The sequence below is a fragment of the Platalea leucorodia genome, assembly GCF_965183815.1.
Source record: "Platalea leucorodia genome assembly, chromosome: 9".
Lineage (NCBI taxonomy): Eukaryota > Metazoa > Chordata > Aves > Pelecaniformes > Threskiornithidae > Platalea > Platalea leucorodia.
In genome coordinates, this window is record NC_138831.1 from 10,868,463 (window position 1) to 10,891,039 (window position 22,577).

At 44.9% G+C, this 22,577-nt stretch overlaps 1 protein-coding gene across 5 annotated transcripts in view; it reads right to left on the minus strand.

The window, feature by feature from the left end:
• Positions 1-22,577, minus strand: part of FOXP1 (forkhead box P1) — a 389,382-nt gene that overhangs the window by 117,130 nt on the left and 249,675 nt on the right. Inside the window, exon 1 of one of the 5 annotated variants that reach the window (XM_082322182.1) lies at positions 7,794-7,907. The exons of the other annotated variants lie outside the window; for them this stretch is intronic. The gene's annotated coding sequence lies outside the window, so the exon portion shown is untranslated. Of the gene's footprint in view, positions 1-7,793; positions 7,908-22,577 lie in introns of those variants that run through there. 5 annotated transcript variants of the gene reach the window in all.

Sequence of the window (22,577 nt, forward strand, 5' to 3'; positions counted from 1 at the left end):
GTAAAAAGGCAAGTGAAACACTGTACTTTAGAGACTCTGCACAAACTTGGGATGGTATTTGGGAGCCAACACAGGGTAACACCTAACCCAGGAAAAATTTTAACAGCACATTCACTGCGAGATGAATCAAGCCTGTTTCATTCAAAGATGCCACAGAGTAAGTGGGAAGCCCCACCGAAAACCCCTCTCCCTGTGCTTAGGGAAGTGGCAACCATTTAATGTTTCCCAGCTAGTTAGGCACCGGGAGCGGGGGAAGCAGAAAGTACGCATTTGAGATGACCAAGACAATTTTATTGCAAGATAGACAGAACATGACTTGTTTGCCCAGCTGTTGTTTGCCCAGAACATCCGGCACTGTTATCACCCGAGTTACTGTTGTAATTCGACATTTTCACGCAAGCGGCTCAATCTTTCGGTTTCACCATCCTCTTTGGGCAAGTTCTGCCCAAAGGGTAAAAACGTAGCCCTGCCTCTGATTTCATGTGGCTAGAAACTCCCGATTCGGGAAGGGGGCTGAGGAAGGGAAATACACTGGAAAAAGAGGGTAGAACTTTAAAAATAGAAATGCTGGTTAAATGCCATATACTTGCTTACAGTGTTAGTACATAAGGAAAACAGTAACAGGATCCAGTCCTATGGAGCCTCTTGCTAACTTGTTCCACCGCTGCGGCCAATACAACAAGGCAGCGACTCTCCAACTGTTTTTCCATCAGCCTATTTCCATTGAAGAAAAAGAGCTCAAGCTCCTCCCTTCCCATCTGCTGCAACCAATATTAATATCAATCAGCTATTAATGAAATATGAAGACCTACCGCTGTAATGGGCCTGACTTTAACGCCAGGAGAAGCTTATTTCCACACCTGAGGTTTATCAGGCATGGAAAGACTGATCCAGGGAACTGCGGGATGTATGGAAAGGTATGTACGTTGGAGGGTGGGGAGACAAGCAACAGACATGAGGATGCAAAAGAAACCGGTGTCCTGTCTGACTGCCAATTCCCAGGGCAGTTGTGCAGTAATCAGCTGCCTCTGAAATGGAGAAGCATGCACACAAGCGTGCAAGAAGGGCACAAAACAAAATCCCATGTGTTTTTACAGATTCCCAAGTATTTTGGGCCTTTCCAGGTGGAAAAAGCTGCCCATCAGGAAAGCAACTTGAGAAAGGAGGAAGGAAGTGTTCCCAGAAATCAGAGATGGTCCTGCAGCCATCTGAAGTGTCCAAGCAGTAAATCTGGAAAGTTACTTGCCAGCCAACATCATCATCTGTCCGTTATTTCAGTTATGGTCATTAAAAAGCAAAACACAACACAACAAGCAGAGAGAGATGAGACAGAAGATATATTAAGGGCAAAATCTACCCTTGAAGAAAACATAATGCTCCACCAGTCCCCGACTCCAGAAGCGAGACCTTCTGTGTTGACCTCTGAGCAATAACAGAGAGCTGGATCCTTACACAGCTAAGACTGCTGCTAAGCTTTCCCCACCGTGTTTTAGGCGAAGCATGGCTTTGCAGTATCAGGCATGCAGCTCTCCCACCATCTACTTCTCCCCGAGTTTCACAATAGCTTTAGACACTGAGGGACCGCCCGGTTGGCAGCTAAAGGGGCCTCTCCCAGTGGAGGCATGGCCCACCTCTCAGAAGGGTTTCTTGCTTCCATTTAGTCTCGCAAGGCAAGTACCTTTGTTTCTCCCGGGTGGGACGAGGGGGGATTTAGACTCAGCCAGCAATCTCTCTTCTTTCTCAGCTCCCATCTGTCCTCACACCCCGCTCCACTCCACAGCTGCTCCCAGCAGAGCGGCAAGATGCAGCTCACAAGCTCGGAAGCCCGGATGCACCCGAGCTTCAGAGCTGCTTCGTGTTTCTCCCACTCCTGCCTCCTCTATCTCCTCTCCTGCGACACCCTCTTCTCCTGGAGCAGCAGATGTAGAGGAGCGGTGGTAGGAGGCAGACACATTGGAGGGGAGCCCTGCTGCAGCTCTCCTCCGACAGGCTGAGGAGCCGCACAACGTGTGGAAACCGGCGAGGAGTGGAGCAGTATGCAAAAAGGAAAAAAAAAAATAGTGCAAAGCGACAGCAGTGGGTAGTGCTGTTCCTCTGGGAGGAACAGAACAGGGGGAGGTGAGAAGAACCAACTAGAGAGAATAGGAAAGGAACCAAAATGAAGAGGAGGAATAAAATGTAGAAGATGCAAAAAAGAGAAGCAGATGTTCTTGCAGCACTTATTCCCTCCGACATTCGTACCCAGCTCTTTCATCTTCCTCCAGAACTGGGAAACGAGCTGCTACATGCTCCCTCCCCGTTCCCACCATCCTGACCCTCTGCGCCACACATCAAAATGAACCACGGCCAAGGCAGCGGGGAAGCCTGGGGATAATTACAGGCAGGACACGGGGCTCTGCTATGGGACACAGCTACAATCCAACGTAACCTGGTGAAGCAGCCCTGCTGTCCAGCTTCCTCGCCAGCCCTCGATTCAAATTACCCCCATTCCCATCTCATCCTCTGTTTCCTTGTTTCATTAAATAATCCCCCTTCATCTGTAATAATCTACCCTGTACCCAGCTCCACTCCACCGGTGCAGCAGAGGGATGCTGCCTGTACCCAGGGCCTCGCTCAGCTGCAGCTCCTCTGCAAGGCTGGCTCCATCCAAGGGGCTACCAGCCAGCTTGTCAAAAAGGAGAGCTTCAACAACAATCCTTTATTCGAATAAAATGACCAGCTGGCCCCAAAGGCTTTGCTTAGACGCAGCAGACTGATCTAGCCAAGTGACTAGTGGGTGATTCCCATGCTGAAAAAAGAGAAGGGACCTGGAGGTCCACATGCACAAACCCCGGCTCACATCCTGTCCCTGATGGGACGGGGGCAGGCTTGGAGCAAGGGAGCTGGCAACGTGCCTCACGCTGAAGCATCTCCTAGAATAGTTCAGTCATAAGGAAAGAAGATGAGTCTTTATTTTTCTTCCAGCAGGCTTAGTTTCTTTCCTCTGCAATAGATCCTGGCTATCAGTTGAGGAGATCCCCTCCAGAAAAAGGCACTGGAAACAGAAACCCTTTCTTCCAAACCCACAGGGTGGAGTTGCCTGTGCCCCAGTGCTGCTACACTTCATCCTCATGGGTGCCGAGGTTACTTCTGCTGGCAGGAGGACAAGCAGACTCGATGCTCCTGCCCTGCCACCCCGCATGGTGGCATCCCATGGCTGGCAACGTCCCTGCCTGCTACCCCAGCTCTGCAGCAGCGGGGACCCAGCCCCACACAGGGGGACAACAGGGATTTGCCTCCAAAACACCTGATTTTAATTTTGTAATATATTCATGAATTCCACCAACCTGGGGGGAAAGGTGGTCGAGGTATTTTATTCAAATACTCAGAGATGCAAGCAGGAGGGAAGGGGGCAGGCGGCAAGAGGCAGCAGGGTAAGAGGTCAAACTCGGCAAACCCCAGAAATCTGTGAGCCCCGAACCAGCCACAACAGTGACAATGGCTACAAAAATCCCTTTCTTGAGGCACAAATGAAATCCTCAGGCGGTTACACTGTAAAAACACCTTCTGTCTCCTCTTTTAAAGAGTCACAGTCAAGACTCATCAAAGCCATTTAAAAAGCAGCTGGCAAAAAGTTCCCAAACATTAAAAATGGCTCTCTTTATTTTGGCATGTCGAAGATTCACAGCATGTAGCGGTCTGTACCAGCAAGAAAGGAGGGATGGGCCAACACATCCTGGTAAAATGAGAAAGGATACAAATCTTGGCTCCCCATGCAAACTGAACCAGAACTGAACTATGTCTGAGTGATGAAAAAAATCTTATGGGATTTCCAGCTCGTTTCTGTAGGCTCGAGATCAGATTCTGAACTACTGTGTTTATCCAAAAGTGAACCAGACCTTTGAATATTTGGAGGACTATTCACTGCTGAGCTGCGTTTTTCTTGGATGTCAAAAGCACGGGAAGTTCTCATATTTTTTAATAGAGAAGAAAGGAGGCATAAGGTGGCGGGGGGAGAAGGAAGAGTGCCTTTTTGTTGCTACAACATAAATAGTATATTGCATACAGCTGCTTGCACGCTTCCCTGTGTGGTCAACAAAACAGGGAACAAATTTTAAGCTTGTTTTCCAAAACACTGTATGACAAACTTGCACTCAGAGGCCCATGAAATAATGCTCCTGACAGTGGACATCTCACCGCGCACCATCGGACGCTCGCTGCTGTTGGGTGAACGGAGGAGGCGAAACACTGGGACTGCCCAAAGCATGGGAAACTAATGCTGCAAATCACATCTCTGCACTTCAAGCCTATGGCACAACCTAATTTAGAATAGGTTCTAAAAACCTTAAATTAAAAGATTCTGATGAAGCAGAAATAGGCGAGGCTCAGATGGAGGCGACAAAAATTATTAGAGGCCTCGGCAGATATGACAAAAGATTGATAAGGGTGGGAGTGTTTAGTTTAGCAAGAGATGAGTAAGAGGGGAGATGATAAAAGTACACAAATTGTGACTCGGCCTGAGAAGGTACATCTGGCGCTATTTGCCATTTCTCATAACGCAAGAGAAAGGGGACATTGAATGAAGTCAGGAAGCAACAACCAAAAAAAAATGAAAGCAGATAAAGGGATTTTTTTTTTTTTTTTCCTTTCTTAATACACAACTCATAATTACTCTCTGGAACTTACTGTCACAAGATACCACCACTGCCAAGAGCACGGGGAGGATGCAAAGAAAGGATTAGACACTTGCACAGATAGTAATGAGAGCATTTACAGCTACCTTTGGAAAGATAAAAATATAAATCAGGGTACAAATGTTTATGCTTCAGGGCATGAGCCAACCTTTAATCACCGGAGGCTAGGAGGAAACTTTCCCCCGTGGACAGGTCCTCTAACTGCCCCTCACGGGCTTCTGCCCAAGGACCACAGCCAGGGCTGGAGAGACCCCGTGCCCGATGGGATGCAACCGCTCCTGCCCCTCTTGCCTTCTCGGGTACCTCCATCCCTCACCACTCACCACAAACCCCGTTACCCAGTCCAGCCTGAGCCCCCTCGGCCCTCGGGAAGCCGCCAGGCACAGGGCGGCTGGCCACGTCCCCCGGCCCAGCCCCTGCCCACGTCACCTGGCCCCAAGCTGCTCATTTCCTCTTTCTTCTTTGCATCACATTTAAGTTTCATGTCCTTATTTCACCAGCTCTTCCTCTCCCTGGTATTTCGACTGCCATTTTTTCCTCCCTCAAAACTAAACCCACAGCTTCAGTCCCTGCCACCCATTTGGGCTCCCCACCGAGCGCCGATCCCCTGGAGCCACCGGGCGAAGCATCCACCTCCTCCTCCCCAGATCCACCAGCCATGCACATACTTTAACGCAACTTCAAGATGTCAGGCAAATTTTCCTTTTTTTGATCTGAAGCCGTTCCGTAGGGGGAACCTACGTCCCCGAGGAGGAGGATGACCCTCCTGCCGATACGGCACCTGTGGGGCAGCGGCAGTCAGGCGCTATTACGGACTGCAGAGCTCATCAACGCGCTGGAACTGACATGCAATTCGGGGAGACAAAGAGAGATTTTGAAAGCAAGTCAGTCTATTAAATTTATACCTACCTGCACAATGTGAAACAAACCACATCTCAGTTTCCTTTCATGTGCATGACAGTCTTAACTTGTTTCTTTTAATCCCATAAAAGCAGCTAAAGCATGCAACATGCTTCCCAGAGATGAGGCAAACCTGTATTTTACTTCCTGACAGTGATTTAGTTTACAGGGCTTTTTTTTTTTTTTTTTTTTCAGGGAAGATAATGAGCATTGTCCTAAGCTGGTATTACAAAGGAAATACTACACACTACATACTAGACACCTGGCATTTAAAAAAGAATCACATAAATTGACACTGTCTGTAACGGACCAAATACGGCTGCAACCCCTCACGCTGCACAGACACCAATACTGGCAGCAAAAAGATCCCAGCAGCACTCTCCAAGGTTTTCTTCAGAAGTCAGCACCCTACGACAAATTCAAAGCGCCTCTCGTTCAGTCAGTCGTACCCCAAGTAGGACTGGGGAGAGGACCGGGGATGTGCTGAGGCAGAAATGACTACGTAATAAATCCAGCAAATCCAAAGGGGTGAAGCAGTAATCCATGGAAACATTCCACACAAGAGGGGGTTTTAAGTGCCTTTAATTCCCAGCTGCAAACCCAATAAGCTGCCAGAAGGCAGAGACCACCGAACACAAGGGGTTAATGGCCTTGCTAAAGAAAATGATACACATAATTTCCTTTTATCATAAAACAATACGTTTATTATTTTCTGTATATCTGTTAAAGGGCACGGCCTTCTGAGTGGAAAACAAAACACAGCTTGGTCACATGTTTATTTGCTTCAGCTACTCCCTTTCCCTTCTGATAAATAATCAAACATGCCATCCAGAAAAAACAAAACCAGTGAGCTGGGAAATTTGATGGTCATCAAATAGACTAAGATACCAAGAAAAGCAGCCCACTGTTCCCACAGTGAGTTTTCTGCCCCACACCTACACTAACATCTGAGTAAATAACTTCAGTCACTCTTTCCATTTTCCCCATGCAATTACTCCTACTGTTAAACAAATTGTCCTTAAGGCAGTTGCAAACACCATTTTTTTTTTTTCTGCAAAGTAGAACAACTTCTGAACATTAAAAAAGCCAGACTAGCAATATATTTTAAAAATATGTTTGTTGTACTTGTGGTTTGGCTAAACACACAGCTTGATTTCTCTCTCTCTCGCTCTCTTTTCTAGGAAGATGGGGGTTTACAGTTTAAAATTTTAAAGCGTATTTGGATCTCAGAGAGGCAGGAAAAGCCTCGAGGAGGATGGGCTTTCTCCATAGGGCAGGCAGCATATTTTCCATTTTCTCTTATGTTTCACACTATATGAGCACCACGAATGCTTACCAAAAAAAAGTTACCTACTATTTCAGTGGACTGGGGAGGGGGGGGGGGGAAGAAACAACCAAGAATTATCAAGTAGTTTTTTAAGTCACTTGAAGAAAGAGGGAAAAATCCAGCATACGTGTTGCAACATGGATTACCCAGAGGATCTACGCTATCTTCCAACAACCCCTGAAGACCATTCATACAACAATCATTAATACTGAAAAACTGCAGAGAAAATCCCTCACGTGAGAAGTTAACAACCATTACCCGGCATGAGCACGCTTTCCCTTTCCTTTTGTAGTACCACAGGTCTAAACAATAGTAATATGAATGAGATAATAGCCATGCTTGTCTCAGCAGCCTGATTTTTATTAGCATGAAATTGGTACAAATATTAGCGAGGCTGGTTCGCAAGCGGTGCCAGAGCCGCAATGCAAAGAGTTTGCAGAAAACAAAAAGCGACTCGGCGGGCTCGCACCTCTCTCTTTTGCTGCCCAGAACAGCAGCCACGTTTCCTTTTTTTGGGGGGGTTGGTTTTGGGGTTTTTTTGTGCCACTTGTGCAAGTGCAAGGAGAAGCCGCAGCACCCGGCGAGCAGTGGGGACGGTGACACATGGCTGCTCCCGCTCCACAGGGACGTCGCAAGGCGACAGGCACCCCGAAAGAGGACTTAGTCCTCGCCACGGTTCTCCGAAGCCGTGCTGAAAACCCCACCCTCGTTGTCAACACCGCAGTAAACAACCTGAACCGGCTTCTTTTGCTTTAAACCTAAGCAATTCCCCTCTCCTGCGCTGCCAAGCTGCCCGCGCAAGGCAGCAAGTTAAAAGTTCAGCCCTGCCTGCACGCTCCTTTTCTCTCAGCGCTCGCAGAGAAAATGAAGAGTTTAACAGAGTAAGCTCTTACTGTCTGCCTTCAGATTTCCGTCTTCGCGCTGGAGATGTGTTTCTGGCTGTTTCTGTGAAGCGGGGGCTGAAGAATGGTAAAAAGATGTTTGAATAAACAGGAAGTGCTGTGCAGCCGGAGCGCAGGCTGGAGGGAGACGGCGCTGGAGCACTGCCCTTCGCCGGCAGCCACCGGGTCTCTGCCTCCACAGTAGCAACCTCTGCTTTTACTAAATGACAAAGAAACCGCAAAGCATTCCTTCCCTAATTCTTCCCTTGCGAAGCGGCGAGATCGGCTGGAGCTCGCAGGTACTCTCGAAGTTGGGTTTAGCACTACACCAGGCGCAAAAATCTAGCAATTCTGTGTTATTAAGTTCCCCGTCTGTAAGCAGAAACATGCAGAACTAATTACGTCCCCAACTAGACCAAACAGCGGCGAAAAGCACACCTCGCTTCTGCATCTAGGCAAATTCATATTTGCACGTAAGTTCAGCCAAGCTTGACTTTCCTACCCTCTACAGTGCTGTAACTTGCGCTTAAAATCGGCTTGCGAGACTGGCTGGGCTTCAGAGCTATTTTCTCTAACTGTGTGAATTGAAATATAAACAATCACCCAAAAAATGCAACTTGTCTCGGGCGCAGGACTTGCATCCAGCATCTCCGAAAGCGTGCATTTAGCATTTAGGCAGATGCTTTCCCTTCTTCGTCGTCTCCTTCCCCTCCCTAAAACAAACTACCTATTTAACGCAAGATGACTAACTAACCGTCTCCCCACCCAATTATCAAAGCCTTGTCTTCTGTCATATTGGTGACATGACACAGATATTGTCAAGAAAAAGTAAACTGGGGCTGGCACTCAGAGGCAGCTCGTGAAGAGATGAGCAGTCGAACAGCCATATTCAATAAAAAAGAGGAACAGGATTCCTTTAGAAAATGTACTGCTGTTGTGGCAACGTGCTGCTGCCGCTGAAGGGACTGATTTGTTATTTAGCATGTAGTCTTGGACTGTCTGTCATTCTGGGTGCTAATGCTCTGCTAAAATAACTCATTGGGAGCTGTCAGTGGGATGTTTACATAGGCCCCCAATCTTTTCTTCATACAAGGAAATTTTTTACTGGAATTCATCTTCTTTTGATCTCACATTCAAAGCAACAGCAGCTTGATAGACATGCAAGTCTGAAAGCAAATCCAGACGCTGAAGATAAACCGCCAGAGTATGACAGGCAGGAGCATCTAAAGCTTATAAAAATGAAGAGAACAGCATGTCGTCTGAGTATTACAATAGCAGAAATCAAGAGACATATTAGGTGGAACTGATCAGCCACAAAAACAGTTCAAAAGGCAGATCATAGAAACAGAAGACTAAGCTAGGAAAAAAAAAATTGGAAAGATTTGCTTTACAGAGGCATCACCTCCTTTCTGAGTACCACAGCGTTTCCGCTCCAGCATGTAAACTTAAGGGGAAAAAAAGAGGAGGGCTTGTGCCGCCTTCTACTAACTCAGCAGTTCTTACCTTCAACTCACCAATTCACTTGCCGAGCGTACATTTCAATTACATGTTATTCAAAGCGAAATAAAAATAGGACACTGTGCCACTTGCATCTAGCCCAGCCCTCCAAACCACCACAGGGATGGGGAATCTGCGCCTCTTCGTTAGGAAGCAGGGGAATCACATCCCCCCCGAGGCGCCAGAGGGGCCCCAGCCTCAGCCCCTGCCACCATTTTAGCTTGTGCGTCTTTCAAAGGGCCGAGTCTTGGGATGCTCTTGAGCTCTGCCTCTCCCACCGCTGCAGAAATATTAGTTCAGAAGATAATTTTATTTAAATTGAATTACGTGTGCCACGGAGTCTGCAGATGCGTACCAAAGATGGCACTTGCCAGGAAACAATTGCTGAAACTTTCTCTAGAAACCCATACATTTTTAATTTTTCTTCCCCAAATAAGCTTCTTATTCTAATTGAAGCCAGCAAATATAATGAAAAAGTAATTCTCAAACAATTTTGTACTTAGAGCTGTTTGTTAACAAACACCGAACGAGCAGCAGTGTTAGGTTAAAGGGCAGCAGGATTCCACATTATAATTTAGCCTGCGGTTATTTCTGATTAAGAACACCCTCCGGGACAGCAAAGCAAGATCTTCTTTTGCAGCAGGCATAGCTTTTAAAATTAGCCTCTTCTCCATAATAACACCAACAGGAAAACTGTGGATTTAAAACTGTATTAACCAATTTGAAGTGGTGCAATCAGTTTATGCCTCGCTTTCTGCAAAACACCGTTCCCTGCCTTAGTCAAGTTACAAATGTAAAAATGCTTCCTGCATTCTGGAACTATTGTAAGAAAGTCACCTTCTGTCATGCTTATGTAGCTATCTAATGTGCTAAAGGCTGATTATTTATCTTTAAACTGTACTAGTTTAATCTTTTAAGGTCACCACTAATCTGCTCCAACCTTTTAAAAAATAGCAGCTTTCAAGACTTACTGCTGGAATCACTAAACTCAACGCTGAATGTCATTGTAACGGATACATTAGCCAGAATGAGTGCAGTTTTACAATGTAAACACCAAATATAAATCCCCACCTAAATGAGAAGAAAAAATATGATCTCCGTGCCAGGAGAAACGTCAGTAAATAAGACCAACACCATATTATTTCACACAAATATCGTTCCAAATCATGTTGCTATTTCTCTCTCCTCCCCCTCCCTTCTCAGTGCAAAAGAGGCAAAACTTGGGTATAATTTAAAGGATCATTAGGTGCTTTTTCTTTATCTTTTCCCTTTCGCAGCAACAACTTGGCATGCCCGCTGCAAAGCCTCATGACCGCATTTGGAAGTCGCTGCAAGTCCAAAAACCCCCTCGCAGGTTATTTGTGTGCGTGTGCTGCACAGTGGCCCTTCCACAGTCGTCTTTTTTCTTTTCCCCTAGACTTCTTCTGGACTTGAATGTCACAGTAGACCTTGAATGTGAAATGGCTTCAAGCTAATTGCTTTAATTGCTTGAAGATGTGCAGGCAGGTGAAACCCGATCCCCTTGGCCATTGTAGAGACCAGGAACAACACAGGAATGTTTACATAGTGGTTTGAGTTTAATAGACAGTAGAGCTGAGTTTCAGACAGCTAGCAAAAACACAGCTAATAGGTGACCTCTTAATGTAGTCCTCCTTTTTAAAAACAAAATACAATTTCATTTTATACAAGGCAATGTCCCTAAATGCCAAGGTTATCTGCTTGACTTTTTGAGTGAGCATGCACTGCGTTGCACCTGACATTTATACCAGAAACTCTATCCTGAATGCATTCCCCTCTACCTTAAAACAAAAAGCACTTTATGTGTCAGTCACCTTACAAACAGATTAGAGCTGGATGGAGTTTCCCAGTAAAGTGCAGTCATTTTAATTTAAAATTGAGTGTTTTTCACTGCTGTCATACTCCTTTTGCCCCGAAAACACGTGGCAGGGGATGTAACCTGAAACACTGCATCCCTGCATCCCCTCACCTGGGCACTCCCACCCTCCCGGCGGGGACCAGCACAAGCCTTTGGTGGGGTCTTCTGGAAGGGCAAAGTATGACTTTTAACGACTTTCACTGCTTTTCCAGAGCTTCCAGTACATTTGCTACCCACTGTGAAGATATGGACTGGCTGCGATGTGCTTTTTCAAAGGTGCAGCTTGGTTTCATGCACGGCACAAATTCAGCAGCTCTTCCTCAGGCAAAACTCCTGGCTGAGAACTGCAGTGTTTGGGGTCACTGAGAATCGGGCTTGCTTTCCAAGAACCGTGAGTTAAGTAAAATACACTTGAAACCAGCCAAAGACCGGCGAGCAGGTATAGCACAAGTGTAGAAAACAAAGCAGAAAGAGTGATTTTGGCAGTAGCGGTAGCATAAAGGTATTTACTGTAAGTCTAGTCCAAAAAACAAACACTGAAAACAGGTAATACCTAATACTTCCCTGGCACAGGTGCTTCGAGTTTTGTTGCCAATCTTAAAAATGGTTAAAATCGCTTGCATTGGGTGAGTATTAGCAGGGAGATGACATGTGTTACCTCCCAGACAAATAGGAATAAATAAACTAGCATTTAGGTAGGAAGGAAAAAGGGAAGGCAATCTGAGGAACAAGACTGGGAAAAGCACAAATGCACAGAGGCAGAGGAGGGGAGGCCAAACCAGCGCATATTTAATACCAACGAGAAAGGAAAACAACCCCCAGCCCCACAGACCTTCAAGTAAAGGGCATTTCCACTCTGATCTTGGCAATTCTGCTCAAAAAGTTTCAAATTCTCTAGTACCTTACGCTGAAACTACCACTCCCCGGGGCAGAAGCACACAGAAGCAGGAGGAAGGCTGCTCCAGCCACTTCTGGATGCAACTGCGGTTCGCAGGAAGACAAGAGGCGCTGGTTGCTCTGCTCTACCTTGCCTGTTACTCCCAATCCTCAGAAGCAAATGAGTAACTGATCTTAAATAATACAGAACAAAGGGAAAAAGAGGAGCTAGAAAGCAAGCCAGGATACTTGGGAACATGCCTCTTTCTCTTGAGAGACAATCTCACCAGCACGCACGCGTGCACCGAGTTGTTGTCCCACGTCCTCCCACATCACCTCCAAAAAGCTCAAATTCCAGCAACCATGGGGTTTTAATAGATTTTTTCAGTACCCCCCCAAAAAGGGGGGGGGGGGGGGGGGGGGAAGTTCAGAATAGGGAAAAAAACCCCAGTGTCAATTTAAAGATTTAGTATAAACTAGTTCAAGCCTGTGGGAGGAACGCTAAGTGGAAAAGGTAAACACGGTCCCCCCAAGTAGTTCCCCTGGAAGCTGAGCACGCAGCCAGTGCCTGGTACCGCAGGCTGCCCCGCGCCTGGGGAGGTCAGCCCAGCTATGCTAAACTGACAGGTTCAGTTTACAGCAGGCCAGCACTTTGTTTGGATATACTGGCCTTGCTCACCGCCAGCTTAACAACAGATGGCTAGAAAACTTTCATTATGTTGCAGAGGGCTGAACTGCAAACAATCGGGGAAAACTGTGAAAAGTTTAACTCTCTGCAAGCCGAGCGGGGAAGCGCTTGCCTCGCCAGCTGGCTTCCCACTCCCACCCTGGGCACGTGTGCCTTTAAATTAATTAAAGCGGGATGGGATGATTAATCATACCTGGGCACGGTCCTGGGGATGCTTGAAAAAAAGAATTTGCGACTTGACAAGGTCATTTCAATAAAAGTAGCATTCCAGAAGAAAATGGACTTTGACGGATTGCAAAGCTGATTTTAAACCTTCCTCAAGCCTGTGGCTTCAGGAAAGTTACAGAAAGTTTCGGCAATAATCCCCCAATCAGGGTTTATCGAGAGCTTTCCGACGAGTGTTTTTCCATCTCCAGAAACACAGCCTCCGTCCCTCAAATTCTCACTTTAAACTTTCAACCTGATGGCAAGAGAAGGCCGCCAAATAATCTATCACGCAGATCTGAATATGATTTATCCAAATCTGTGTATAATTTAAATATTCATTAAATTGATTCGATTCATATGCACCCTAACATCTTTTAATGCTCTAAGGCAGGTTATAAATGCACCTTCCGAGGTTTAATTCAATTGACAATCTTATATACATCTCATCACTGGAAACGTATTATTTTATATTATTCAAGAAATGAACGAATCTGTTTTCCACAAATGTATTTTAAAAGCGACTCTTTCCTGTTATTGAAAGAAAATTGTGTTTATTACTCCTTTAGCATAGTGTAAACTCATAAACGTCAACAGAGAGTACAAGGAAAACTGTCAACTAAATATTGTTTCCTTCATGAGCTGCTCTTCCAAGTCAATTACGCCTTTCAACTTCTGGGGCATTGTATGATAAACTGGCAGTAAAAATCATTCACATTAATATACCATGGTGCCTTGCCTGCAAAAGGTAATTAAAGAAGTAAATGACTCATAAGAATAGACATATTAGCTGCAAAATGAAAGGCAACTGAGCTGCCACATGAAAATATGTACCATTAAGATACTGCATTTTCATATTCCTGTAATCAGCTTCAGTAGACTAATGCTTATTTAATCCAGTTCTCTGCTAAGTCCATCAACAACTGTTTTTTGCTGTTTTCCCCTTGACTGAACATTATGTGTGCAGGTTTGGAATAAATACTGCAATAAGATTTTTGCATAGTCAATTGAAGAACAGGTTTTTTATCTTTTAAAAACTATTTTTCTTTCCCTCCAAGAGGAATACAGCAGAGAAGGATATCAAGAAACCCCCCATTTTCTGGGGTTCTTTCAGTGCTGATACACTTCGAGTGAAATATATACCCTGTTCTAGCATTCACCATTTTCATTTGTGAAACTATTAGCAGGAAAAACAAGCCTAATGACTCCATCTTCCAACTTTCCTATTCTTCACGTAGGAAATGCTTTGCCTTGTTAATGCGTGTTTTCATTAGGGTTAAAAAAATGAGACTGGTTTCCTCTTTCTTAAGTATTTGAGGCAAGGTGGGGCAAGGAGAGGAGCAGGGACCGCTGGGTTTGTGGAGGAGATGGAGAGAGAGGCTTTTCGAGACACCCTCAAACGATGCACATCCCAACGACCTGCCCTCCCCAGCCCTGACTTTTGGAAAGCTTCAGATGAGAAAAGACCCAAACTCCAAACCCACACAGACACCGTCCCAGCATCCGACCCTGGCAGTAGGACCCCCAAGCCCAGCATCAACATGCTCCTAATTTTTGGGGACGGCATTCACTGGGAGCTCGCCCTGCCTTTGGACGACGCGAGGTGCACGCGATAGCCTGCTCTGTGGCCACCATACAAATGCAAGCCTTTTGGTAAAGGGTGTTGGGTTTAACTTCCCAAGCTGTGTCCTTCTCTTCCCAAGGGGATGGCAGGGAGATAGTAAAATCCAGAGGACAAACTACACTTGTCTCCATTCTCCAAAATAACACCCTGCGAAACACTCGAACATTTATAACTCATCCTGTTTGCGAGCAGTAATTAAAATATTCTTTTCATCACAATAATAGCTCTGTAGGGCCAAGATCCAAACTGCTTTTGACTGCACAGCTACCACAATTATTTAATTTTCTAAAGTATGGGGTGGAGTTAACTCCAGTATCTCAGCTATCACTATGGTGTGACTGTTGACAAATGCTGACTTTTCTAAATGGCAGACACTGTGTATGTACCAACCATCCTTTATTTATTGTGCCCGACAGAGGTTTATCCTTGCAAAAAGAGATCTTTCAATAAAAATGCAAACACAATGCTTTGGAACCTGCGTTATATGTTGCTTATTTATTACTATCAGCACGAAATAGTATAAGACTTAAAATGTAGGATCAATCATTATTTAAACTGTATTATTGCTTCTCCATTTGAGCAGACATCACTTTGTACCCACAATTAATGAGCTCTAGTCCTTTTTCTAATTAAGGAACAAAGGTTCTTGTGTGCAGAGTATAGAGTGACACTGTCTAGAGAACACACATTTAAATAGAAGAGAATTCTTCTAATTACCTTAAAATAGCATTTTTAATATCCAGGAACATAATACGATCAAGAAATTAGAGCATTTCCAACAGCATTTACAAATAAGTCATTACAAAACACTGCTGAAAGGTAATAATGCATCCCTAAAAATAACGGGACCTTATGGAGACTAGTGCCTAACACTTCCGTATTTATGTCATTAACCTTCCTGCATTGATATAGGGGAAACGCAATACAGAACTTATTTTATATGTGTGTATACATAAAGACAAATTAAAAAAAAAAAAAAAAATGAGGAGTCGGCTATTAGAGCATAAAATACTTCAGGCTCGTGGAGATTAGGATCCAAACACGTAATTAAGACAGTCAGAAAGGTAACCTCACTTTATCCAGTAATTAGGGCTGTTAGAAATAGGATACTGTCTCTTAAAAGTGTTACAAATATACCGCACTACTAAATAACCTGGACTGCTGGGAAAGTATACTTGCTATCAAGGGCAAAGCTGCTATACACTGAGGTAACAGTAAATGACAGACTGTTGTTCAAGTCCATTAGCTGCTATGTGATAGGAGCACATTCACTAGCACACGACCTGTGAAAAATCTTAGATCTCTTTAAATCTTTGAATTGGATTGCTGCATTAATTCTTAAGAACTGCAATCCTTCAACCAAGTCAAATTACCCTCATTAACAGGGGAAAAACTGCCTCTGCAATAAGTTAAAAAAAAAAGATATTTATTACCTATAATCACTTTCACGTACTTCACCTGGAAGTGTGACAAACTGGGACAACAACTTCAGAGGCTGGCACCAGTTCAGCTGCTGGTGGGGACGGGATGGAGGGGACGCGCGCGCCGTGCACGCGTAGCTGCCTGTGCATGTGCCTGCACGTTCCTGCGCTGACATAAATGTGTTTCTTGGGGGAAAAAACCTCAATGAATGTTCTAAGAAAAGAAAAATCACTAAGAATAAGCACAGGCACTGAAGCGATCTGTGTGTGTGCCACTGAAATAACCGCAAAAGAGGAGGGGAAATTCTTCAGTTATTCAAGGCTTGATTAGAACACTACTTCATAATTAGGCACGTTACAAGTATTGTCATCAACCAGAAAATTCATGTACAAACTAAAAGGTCTCAGAAGCCTGGCTCAAGCCTTCTATTCATTAACAACATCTGCTATTAATGTTTAACCCTCATAAACATGCACAAAAAGTTCAGCGTTCAACAAAGATTAAAAATAAATATTTTGTTGTTCTGTTTTATCTGTGTGGTGATCTGCGCGGTTCTGCGAATATCAAGAATCGCTAAAATGGCCATAGAGATAATAGACAAATATTTGGTCTTTGTTGGAAAGAAGATATTTCTTTCTCCAGTCACTGCTTCTCTGCACTTCAGATGTTATAGCTTCCGAGGCAGGCCAGTGCAGTACAATAAACAGCAACACAGACATACACATATACGTACACCTATACCACAGTACGAATCATTTATTTTAAAGGTGAGACTCCCTGGAACAATTTTCAGGCCGTGTGTTTCAAAGGACCCCCTGTTTAAATTTTTTCTACTTTAAAAACGAGCATTCCCGGGGAAAAAAGATTCACTGAGAAACAGGGAGCTGAGTTAAGTCCAGGATCCAGAAATGAGAAACAGAGCATTTCAACTTCATTTTACTGCTCCGAGTCCAGACGAGAGCCCTGATCTCGCAGTCAGATCCTAATGGGCAGATCTTTGGAAGAGTCTTTGGAAAGACTCATTTCCACCACTGTGGTTTTAATGTAAGCATAGCAATCTGCTTGTGCAGGCTCATTTACAGCGCAGAGACAGAGCTAAGTGGTGAGTTAATGCAACCCTCTAACGACTCCTGGAAACGCATCAGGACATCCCTCCGTTCCCATCCCTCTTCCCGCAGAGGGGTGTCGGTGGCCCAGGTCCCTGCCTGTCCCCACCTCGGCTCACGCGGGCAGCGCTGGGCCCTGGGGCACCGGGCGGGCAGGTCCCACAGCTCCCTGCCTCCCCTGCTGCTCCCGCTCGCCCATCCCCACACACCGACCCTGCCACCGTCGCTGCGCAAGCTGACCCCCACGTCTCCGCAGAGTCCGCGGTACCAGCATCAGGCGGGCGAAGATCCAGCCTGTATTCATCTGACCGTAATATTTCTCGTTCGCAGCAACGCCAAAATACAAACCAAGCCACAAAAGTAATGAAAAATACAGCTCTTCTTGTCTTCAAACATGACATTCATGGCGGATTCACTGTCTGCATGTTGCAGCACGCTCTATTCTTAGCACCGTGCCTTTTAAAGTTAGGCCCATTATTTTCTACGGTGTATCAAGATCAGTATGTATAACATATGCCATATTGTTGACACTTCCCTGGATGTACTGCATGCCATATGCCTAAAGCACTAAAAGGGGTGATGAACAGAGTGGCAATACTGAAAGGAGAACAAGATACACCGAGCATGTTGAATGAATTCAGTTATATAATTCAGCCAATAAGGGTTTCCATACATTTAACAATCTCCTTTTTCCCCCCCCTTTTTTTGCCTCTCTTGTATAAAAATGAATTCAACAACTTTCCGCTGTGAAAAGTTAACACGCTGGACACGTATTCAAAGCAAACATTTAATCACAGTGGGCCCACCAGGTCTAAAAAGTATACATGTAAAGATAGATCATATATAATCACACCAATAAAACAAACAAAAAAGGACAATTCATACGTTTTAGCCATAAACTAAAAAAATAAAACATACAGTTCTCCTGCTTCTACTTGTCCTTTATTTTACCTTTCATAAATCTATACCCCAAGTCCAATTCCTAGAACTAGGGAAGATGTCATCTTGCCCATCTTTAAAGGTTTATTTACTAGTTTCCTTACTAAGAATTATTATTTGAAGAACCCAGAAACTAACGCTCTCTTACACTACAGTATTTTTGTCCAAATCTTCTGGAACAGATTATAAAATTGAAATGTAAGAAGGAACACAGCCGAGCTATATTTATAACAAGAACGCTGCTCTTCAGCGTCTGATACATACACATGTGTATCCTCATTTCTATGCCATCCCTCTGCACACTCTAATGGGTACACTAGCTGCATACTCGTCATTAAAAAAAAAAAAAAAAAAAAGAGAGAGAGAGGGGGAAAAAAAAGGGACTGACTCATCACTGAGAACAGTTTTGACAGTACCTGCATGCAGAGCCCTGGCAGAAAGGTTCAAGCTATTTGGTTCACCACTTGTGACCAGCTACAAATGACATACCTTGGACTAAATGAATAGCTGGGAAAAACAAAAACATGCAAACTCTCGGCACGGGTATAGGCTGGTTGCACAGATGAACCCAGGCCTGATCTCCAAGTTTAGTCCTTGGAGCTACGTGCTACCTGGAGGAAGGAAAAGATCGGGGATGTCTGGAAAGCAGGTATTGCTACAGGAAACTCCTACCAAGATTCCGCTGCCAAGACACTGACGGGGTCCCTGGGAAGAGGGAAGAGCACTGCAAGAACACCCAGCGTGTGCACAGGGCACTTCCAGGGGGAGCATCCCGCCCGGCACCGAGCGCAGGGGGACGCGTCGGGAAGCAGGTTGCTCTCCTGGCGTACCAGGAGCACGGCTGTTCCTCACGGGGATGCTGCTAACACTCTGGAGCTGCAAAGCTGAGGCTTCCCTGTCCTCTGTCGTTAGTGCCACCATACACCCACAGGCAATGGATCAAAGAGGCTATGAGAAGATAAGGAGAATCCATTTTAATTTCAAAACATGAAAGTTCTGGCACAGGAGATCACTAAAGAAGATCAGTTCTGTTATGTTTCAGTGGTGTGTTGAAGGGGAATGTTGCATTTTAAATGTACAGGCACATACCTATTTATTTGAGTAAGCAACATCATTAGCAGCATAAAACAACATAAGAGGAACATGGGACTCTTGTTAAAGTAGAAGGCAGAATCCTCCTCGTGAGAAACATCAAAGAAAAAGAACACATGCTGATGTTTAAAAACAGTCTATGCCTAATACAGAACATCAAGACTTTTTAAAACAAAAAAACACAAACCAACAAAACCCCTCCTGCCTTCACGGTATTTTCCTTAGAAACAAACCTAGCACTTACTGCTGATCATGAATTAGCTGTCACTGCCAGTTTAAAGCATTGGTTGCATAATCCACTAGTGAATACTGAGATAAAAGCATATATACACAAATTTCACATTGTCAAAGTTAGGACAAGTGGAAGTTTTGTGAGTGGGAACACTTTTACTTCATCAATATTAGGCCAGAAGGTAAAGGGAGGCACATGTCCCAAAAAATCAGAAAGGGAAAGGGTTTGGAGGGGCATGCCAGTGCTCGCTCCCATCACACTGTGAGCTTTCTTTTGGGGAAAACGCAACAAAGCAAAGCAAAACAAAAAAAAAAGCTTCATCTTGCAAAAGCCACGACTGTACAGCTACTTGCGCGGGGAACTGGTGAACAGGCATCACCTCCTGCCAGCATCCCTGGGCTTGTGCTTTTAGTACGCTACGCTTGCCCATGCGATGTCAAATAACAGAGCAAAAAAGCCTTTTACCTTCTGGTCTCTAACTCAGGGCTGGTCCAAGCAGAGGATAGCCAAACTTTCTACTAGCTGTTGGCAACATTAGTTTGATGGACTTCATCCAGTTCCTTGTGGACTACTGTCCATATTAGGAAAAAATCCCCACTTGACATTGGCACTGGGATCCAGCCCTATCCGCAGACACCAGCGGCATTACAGATTTTTCCTTGGAAGCCGGGTTGAGACACAAGGATCGCAGCCATGCCGATGTGCCCATGATCCTTCATAATTAGTTTTACATAAGGCAAGAAACAATCCTACCAGGGCTCATTAAAACATCTCTTGCGCTTGTGCTGTAAAAAACCCCACACAACACCACACCAGCAACAAAAACAAAAGTAAAAAAAATCCCCTAACCCACCCTGTGGCAAACTTTGTTTCCTTTTTCGTGTGCCGCTGGTGACGTTCACAGGAGAGCTCAGAAGGGTAAAAGGGCATCGCTAACATGGCAGCTATTTAATTCCACCAGGCAGATCCCTGAGACCTGTAACGAGTGTCTGCTTCCTACCCATCAGGCCATTAATCACCGAGACTCCAAAAAGGTTCAATTCATGTGCCCACTCAGAGAACTCATGAGATGCCTGATAGTCATATGTCATTTGAGAAGGGAACAAAACTGTATTCTTCTCTGAACTGATGTAGCTCCTATTACCAAGAGACTCTCTCCCTTGGGAGCAACCAGAAGAGAGAAATGAAGGAGAGCTGACTCAAAGCTCTGCCTCACAAAGAAACATAATTGATGCAGAAGGGGAAGAGAGTTATAAGGAATCTGCCACTATCCTTATTTTGCCAATAATCTGGGGAACTGGTGAAAGGGTTTTGAAAGTGGTGAAAAATATCTTCAGTTTTTACTAGATACACCTTAGACAGACGGGCTATCCTCCAGCAAAAAGGATAAGAGCTCCACCTCCTCCTTGGATAAGAGCTTGGCAAAAGCAAAGGAGGCTTTTGCCATCCTAAAATTAGACCATTTCTACTACTGATTAACTTCACTCTTCTTGGGACCCTCTGAGCGCTGGAGGTGATGCCTAGATGCCATGTGTGCTCAAAAATCCTTTGCTTCCCTTGATATCCACTGCTTCAAAATCTCGATCCTTATCTACTGATGCTCTTAAAAAGCCTGGGAGCTACCCACCTGGGAGACAACTCCAACTCCTTACCACTGCACAGCACCCATGAGTCCCAGCAGAAATGCACGGGGGTCCCCGGCACCTAGGGGACCCTGGCTCCGTCTCACTCAGGGCACGGCAGTGGTGAACCGGGGGTAAGCTGACCCCCCCACGCCACCTCCCCCGACTGGGCCGAAACATGACGCATATATTTATATCGTTTGACAGTGCCGTTTCCTGGAAATGACAGCTGAAAAGAAAAGAGTACGAAAAAGGGAAATACATATTTTCGCAGCTTAAACAAAAAATATGGTCGTATTGCTCTGCATTTGGTGGAAAATTAAGAAAGAACAAGCCATCGTTTATCCTGCCCTGTTGCTTCTTCATACTGCTTTTCTTCATTTAATTACTACTCTATCAGGTAAACTAATAGATAAAACAGACAAAAATATAAAAACTTAAAAGCACCTCAGCAATTGCTTCACATTCTCATTAGTCTTCCTGGAAACAGTCCATGCCTCAATAGAAATGTTATCCACAGTCTCTGGTTTTTTTTTCCCCTACAAAATTCAGCAATGACAGTTTTTCCCTCAAACTAGACAGTGAAACTAAGTTTCAGGCAGCCTGACATATTCACTGCCACTCGATACTTTATCTTTCTCACTGGCACCTTTTGATCTCTGAGGCTTTGGGAACACTAAGCTGAACTGATCTCCTGCTGTAATTCATAATTACCAATTCACAGCATTTTTCAACACTCTGTAGATGCCAGCCTGCTGCTTAGGAGTTAGCATACAATTGAAAAATGCTGAAATTTGTTAGCCAATTGAAACTTTTTCAAAATTTTCCCCATTCCCCCTGAGTGCTACAAAAAACATATTGAGCTGTTACCAGAGAGCCAACTTGGATGCCTGGTGCTGCACAGAGCAAAGAGGAGACAGAGGAGCTGCTTTCAAAGGGTTTACGACATTGAAAAGGGGTTTATGATACATAAACAGCCCTTTTCAGATTCAGAAATCCTCTTTTCCCATTCAGCATCACCGTTATCCCTATTGGTTTCATCTGCCTGCAGCTGCTCCCCAGCAGGCAGATACAAAACGTGGCTCTACGGGTGATAGCCGTGCTCAGCCCTCACCTCCCGGCGTGAGCTCGTCGCTGCGATGATCTCGCTCCAACGCAGGAGAAATGCAAACAGCCACCGCGGGCCACAACGCGGTCCCAGCCCAATCTACAGCCCTCAGAGGGGGCAAAGCTGCCTGTGCGGAGGCTAATGGGGTCGTCCCCGTGGCCACCTTTGTACCCAGAACACAAGCTTGGCCATTGTTCTACAGTCATGAAAAATTAAGCTGGATGGTTAAAATTTCCCACTCCAAGTTCTGGTATGAGGCCCCGTAGTATATTTTGCTCTTGTGGCTTACCTATGGGACCTTGAGCAAAGGAAGTCCAGGCTGGGAGTGAATGTAAAATACGGGACCATGCAGGCTGGAGAGAAAGTCTTAACCAGAAGCATTTGATTTAACGTATTTCACCAGTGATCCTTCACTAAGCCTGTGCCACAAGTTTTCTTGCAAACTACTAGCAATACACACCCCCTCTGAAGTGATCTTAAAAGTCCTTCAACGGAATTAAAAAGCCCCTT